Raw genomic sequence first — 6,607 nt, forward strand, 5'->3', positions numbered from 1 at the left:
CAGTTCAACCTCCATACAGTTGTTGTGAACTTAGAGTATATCTACAGTCATCACAACCATTTAGTGTACCCATCTATAAACATGTTTATTCCTGCTGCATAGTTGGACATTTTAACACTGAATTCATCAGGGACTGACTTGCTTTTTGAACCAGCCTCAAGTGGCCATTTGTGGAACCGCAGCCCTGGATGTTGCCACTTAATTTAAACCGAGCTGCATGAAACAAGGTCCCTGAAATGTCTCCCCAATATCTGATAAATAAGATGCTGTATATAACTGACACATTTACATGAGATGACAGAAATGCAGAGGTATAAAACAACAGTGTTTGGTGTAGAAGAGGGAAACTAGAAATCTGCTTTGAGATATTAAAAATCAAAAACTATTTAAAAATATCAATACATTGACTGATCTTTTTTGTGTCTTCTCTTGACACTTGGAGATTATTTATCAGATGCAATATAATCCTGTTGCCATTTGGTCCGTATGTGAATCTATCTCATGGAACTAACTTTGTTGTTGTTTAAGCTAAAATATGCACAGCAATTTAAGAACTCCAAACCTTACAATTAAATTGCACTGCACTTTACATTCCGAAACTGAGGATTTTGTCCTGATGCACTTGGCAGTGATGGTCTCTTTGTCTCAGGGGTTTCCCCTCAGGGGAAACTGACAATGTGAAAGGGGCTGCAACTCATCTGTCAGATCCCACACCTGGAGACACATGAGATCGTATCACAGGGAGAAAACATGAGATCGTATCACAGGGAGAAAACATGCAGGTCCTGCTCATGTGATGGGAACATGCGAAGAGAAGTTGGCTTTGGCTGTGTTTTTATTCAGACTTCAAAATTATGAGAACAAATGAACAAATGCTCAGGTGACACTCTAGTTAGAATCAACAGCTAATATCCAGAAAACATAAATTACAGAAGTATAAAACAGAGATAACAAGTCTACAACCAAGCACATGAAGGGGGCAGCCAAAACTGCATAATTCTCAGTTCACAGACAGAATAGTGAATGAGTTAAGAAAGTCGAGATTTGAAACTAAAACTAAAAGATTTCGTGTGTCTGAATGTGAATATATCTCATTAACCAAAGAATCTCAAAGTGCACTTACTAACAGTTTGCTGTTGTGTTAAAATACCATAATTTCACATATACCCAATGGATCCTATTTTAAGAGCAAAATAATATCAATGTATTGCATGCAAGTTAAAAATGTGGCACGCTGTACTGGATGGGAAAAATTTACACATTTAAGGAGGGAAAACTCTGGAAACCATTCAGTTCAAGATGCGGTGACATCAGTGAGTTTAACACTTGATTTTATTTTGGTGATGTTAACAATCCCATTTATGACAGAGAAATAAAAATGGAAATGGGAGGAAAGCCCGTTTATCATTTCTTTTTTTTGTTTGTTGCCACATTCTGTTTTTTCATGTCTGTCAAATGTATAATGAGGGCCAAAAGTATGTATACTTAATGGAAAAATTGCTTTTCAAACAATCTGTAATAAAAGATGATTGATAAACTTAACATAAAGGCTTTCAGAGGCTGACAGGATTGTGCCAACGTTCAGTCTAGCCGCTCAAAGTTGAGGGAAATTTGGAAGTACTGCAGTGTGGGAGGCCATTTCCATTAAGTCAGTGTGATTTTAAGAGACATTTGCATCAGTATTTCAACAACTCTTTCTCATAAACTCTTGTAAACTTTTTTCAGATCTATCGCCCGGCTTCTACCTGTTCTTTTAAAATCTTGGCAAAGGATTTACTTGATGACTCATTCAGGTGGGATGTGTTGCTCTTGGAGTCTTTGTGCCACTTTAATCCAAAACTCAACCTAAGCGGCCCTGTGGATCAAAGCTGGACCTCTCTGCTGCCTCGTTGATGCAACTTATACTCACTTGTCTTCATGGTCCTTCAGGAACTTAGAGAAAGTCAATTGCCTTTCACCAAAAGTGCATGTAGCTGCTCACTCTGGTGTTTTCTTACTTCTCCCTTCAGTGCATTTACATAACAGTTTATGTTAAAGACAGAGTCAGTGTCTTGTCATGGTAACTTGTCTTATCAAGTGTTGAACCCCAGAGAGTCCCTTAAACTGATCCATCTTTGGGCCAGGAGGCATTTGCAGAAGCATGTCTGTGCAGAACCTTTGATAGCAAGCATGGGCAGAGCACACGGAGCTCTCGACAGGGCTCACCGTGGAAAGGTTGAGCCGCAGGGTCCCAAAAATCCGACACCCCCAGGAGGCTGAGAATATGCAAAAGTCAGTTTATCTTGGTACCACTTTCTAATAAATCACATTCTTTTTAAAAGGTCATAAAACTGTAACTACCCATTTTATAAATGATGAGTAAGTCTTTTACCAAAGCTTCACAAAAAGCCCTTTTGCATGATGGGGTTGTGGGGCTGTTGTAGCTAATCTGCTTTAAATGCTCACAATTTCTCTCCTTCCAAAATGAGCCATGAAGTCTGAACTTAGAAATGTTAGTAAGTCTTTGTGCAGCTTTCCACTGCAGGTGTAAGGTGGCACAAATGTTTACAGGAACAACCCTTTAATCAGCCCTTTTAGCTGATATTGTGGTGAAGAATTTAACAAAGTGTGGCGAAACAACAAAAAACAGCAGTTACTGAAAGAAACTCCAGTTCTATGAGCAAGTAGTAAATAGAACACTGGAGGTTTGCTATTTTAGCCTGGGATAGCTCATCGAAAAGGACATCAAGAAAGCAGAAAAAATGTCATTTGTTGCTGTTGTCCTCACTGATTTTAATCAGTCAGCATTTGTTTACTGTTCAGAATCGATCCCCATTCAGCAGTTTCTCATGGCTGCTCAAAAGTACCATCCTTGGTTTGGGTAATTTTTTTTCCCAAAAAAAGATTCTGAAAGACGTCCTGCAGAGTTGGTTCTTCCAGTCGGGACTTGCACAAAGATTCAGGCTGCCCTAACACAGCTCACAGGTTCCTGGAGAAAAAAACATGCTACTTATAGAGAGTTTTTCTTCTGCTAAGTTTGCTGTGGTTAACAAATTGCTCTGAAAAATGTATCATTTTGAGCCATGGATATTGGACAAATCCTTCCCTAAGGCAGTTAGTCTTATTCATTAAAAGTCTGAGCATCGCATGCAGGGTGCCAAATTTATAGCAGTGACTCAGGAGAAAAACACAGTCATTCACTGTGTCGGTACTTGAAAATCTAAAGGTCAGTTTCCTTTTTAAGCAGGTTTGTTAATGTTTTAACTCCTGTGCTATCAAATCATGTACAACACAGTCTTTGCACATGAAGAATACACTCTTTTTTTAAAGGATGTCACCAGTCTGTAATTACAACATACAATAGTTTTATGATTTCACCATGTTATGGTGGCTCTTTTATGAGCACCAGCAGCAGCTCTTCATTTACATTTATTGGTGATGTAAACAGGCATGTCAGTGGCTAAAACCGTCCGACTGGTTGTAGGTGCTGAACGGGGAAAACCCAGGCTGCAACATTTCTCAGGAAAGAGACATTCATGTGTGTGTACTACCGCTGTGAGGACCAGATTGCTTTTCAAAACTTGGAAGTCTGCACGTTAAAAGAAAGTTAGAGCACTTAGGCTGATCCTCACCTTCTGACAGAATGTCAAAGGGATGTTGACGTGTTAAAACTTGGTTTTAGAGCTCAGGTTAGGATATGTTTTCTTGTTAAGCTAAGGACAAGGGCTGGGAAATACCTGTATTAATAATTTCAGATCCCCATAAATGCCAGGTGTTAAGAACTTAAAGAACAAAGAGTTTGGTTAATACCCTTATTCACTTTGTTGCAGAGAGTTAGCGAAGAAGACTGATATATTACTTTCATATGAGCCCATTTAATATTAAGCTACTGTCAGCTGTTAGTGAGCTTAGCTTAGCATAAATGCTGAAAACAGCTTGTCGGAAAAATATCTTGAGACCTCATATGCTCATTTAGCATTCTTTATCATTTGTTCAACTGTTCTAAAAAAACAACGTATAAAACAGACCACTAAGAGGCATTTGTCTTCTCTTCTAAGTCTGGCAAGAAAACATAAAAGGATATTACCTATAAAGGCTCTTATTAAGCAACAAAGATTTGTAAAGAGTTTTCTGAAAGCACATGTGACCGAGGGACTTATCCTCTGTCAAGTTATCATGCATCACAATGTTTATTTTCATTGCTACGCGGACGACACACAGATATACCTGAGACCTGCTGAAAGCCTAGCATTTGTCTTTAACTGTTATAACGATATAAAGTGTTGGATGGCACAAAACTTCTTACAATGAAGCAACTCCAAATCTGAAATCATACTGTTCAACCCTCCAAACCCCTACAACAGCCTCACCGCCAACATCCTCGGTCCACTATCCACAAATGGAAAGCCTGTTACCAGAAATCTAGGCGTCCTATTTGGTTCTGACCTCAGTTTCACCCCCAACATGAACAAAGTCATCCAGTCCTGCTTCCTCCAGATTAGCACCATTGCCACAGTCAAGTCAAACCTCCCTCAATCAGACCTTGAAAAAATCATCCATGCCCTCATTTTTTCTCATCTTGATTACTACAACTCCCTTTTATCGGGTATTCCACAGAAATCTCTCTCCCACTTCCAACTGGTCCAGAACGCAGCAGCTCGGCTTCTTACTGGTTTTAACAGATGACATCACATCTCCCCTGTTCTAGCTTCCCTCCACTGGCTCCCTGTCTGTTTTAGAATTGATTTTAAGATTTTACTGATCACTTTCAAAGCTTGCCAGGGCCTTGCCCCTGGCTATATTTTAGACATGCTAATCCTGTACTTCCCCTCGCGTAGCCTTAGATTCTTGGGTAGGTCCCTCCTAGTTGTTCCAAAGTTGAGGCTTAAATCCAAGGGTGACCAGGCCTTCTCCAGCCCCTCGGCTTTGGAACGACCTGCCTGAGGAGAAAAGGCTCGCCCAATCAGTGAATTCTTTTAAATCACTTCTTAAAACTCACTTTTATAGACTCACTTTCAAGTAAAATTCTCTTTTATTTCTCTTTTATCACTATGTTCTACCTGTCAAAGCACTTTGTGACTCTTCTTCTGAAAGGTGCTATACAAATGAAGTTATTACTATTATTAATTTATTTTGCAAAGAAAACATATTGAACATGTGCTATAATTATGTCTTTTGCTGCCTTCACATACGAACTGTATCTCTGTTTTTATCAGTGAAGAAAAGCAGCCTTTTGCAGAAGGCACCACATCAACAGCAGGAGTGGTGCCGGATCCAGTGCAGTCATGCTGAGGCCTGTTCTTCCTGCTCAGCTCCCAGGGGAAAAAAAAGTAATGTGAAGGGTATCCTGAAACAATACAAGACGCCACAGATCAAGATAACTGATTGCAGAGAAAAAATTGAGGAGGTTCAAGCCTGAATGTTATTGTTTTCCTATGTTTCTTCATTTCTTTCAGCTGTTCTCACGTGTAGAGAACATCTCAGCAGTTATCTAATAAGAGAGGCAATGCGGGTAGAGTCACAATGACAGGTATGTTGCGGAGAAATGAAACAGGGATTACCAGTTATCTCCCGCTTAGATTAATCTATGTATACAGTAAAATACCAGTCACTTGGATTTTCCATAGCTGCTATTGATGATAATACCAGATAAGTAAAAATGACGTTGAAAATCACCATTTGAGTTTTTCCTTGGAATCAGTCATCAAAAACAAAAAAGAAAAGATTCTTCAGTCACTTTATTACTCCGTCAAGGAATGTAGTGGAGTTATGTGACTGTCGGTGTACGTTTGTCCGTTTATTTTTCTGTTAGCAACATTATTCAAAAAAGGACTGACAGACTTGAATGAAATTTTCAGGGAAGGTCAGAAATGATACAAGGACGAAGTGATTAGATTTTGGCAGTGATGCTGCTTATATTCTGGATGCATGGATTTGTTAAAGATTTCTGTATCATTGCCAGATAGCAGCATGGCGTCACTGTAACTATGACAACAAGTGAACACTACATCAGCTGCCTGCTGACGATCACATGCTTGTAATCCTACTATAAATCCACCATTGCGGATTTATCAAGACTTATCCATTGGAAATGATACAAAGAACAACTGATTAAATTGTGGGGGTGTTTCTGAGTCCCATCAATTCCCGCCGCCCTCTACATATTTAGGTCATGTGATTCGGTATCCGTACATAACGTACACATGAATAACACACGCCTGTGCTCAGCACAAGGTCATTTTGTTTGTGGGTACATCTATATTAAATGGCCACATTCTATGCTGCCCTGATTTCTGATCATCAATAACTAATAAAAATATGGCAGTTCTAAAAGAAAAAAATGCTACATTTCTGACAATGCCATATGGGGGAATGAACAGCCTTTGTGGAGTACTGCGCTCTCTCAATGCTTTTCTAGTTGTTCTTGCTACAGCCATTTGTTTATGAGAAAATATGACTTTAATAGTTCTGTCTATCGTACTTCTCAAACAGAAACACATCTCTCATCAGGTGTGTTCACTCCACAATTACCTTCTGTTTAATGTGTAAATAGGACTTTCCTGTCACTTTCTCAGTGCAGTTGTCTGATGTGTGACCTGCTGGAACACTTTTTCTGTTATCAGGTCTG

The sequence above is a fragment of the Amphiprion ocellaris genome, chromosome 7 (genome assembly GCF_022539595.1).
Source record: "Amphiprion ocellaris isolate individual 3 ecotype Okinawa chromosome 7, ASM2253959v1, whole genome shotgun sequence".
Classification (NCBI taxonomy): Eukaryota; Metazoa; Chordata; class Actinopteri; family Pomacentridae; genus Amphiprion; species Amphiprion ocellaris.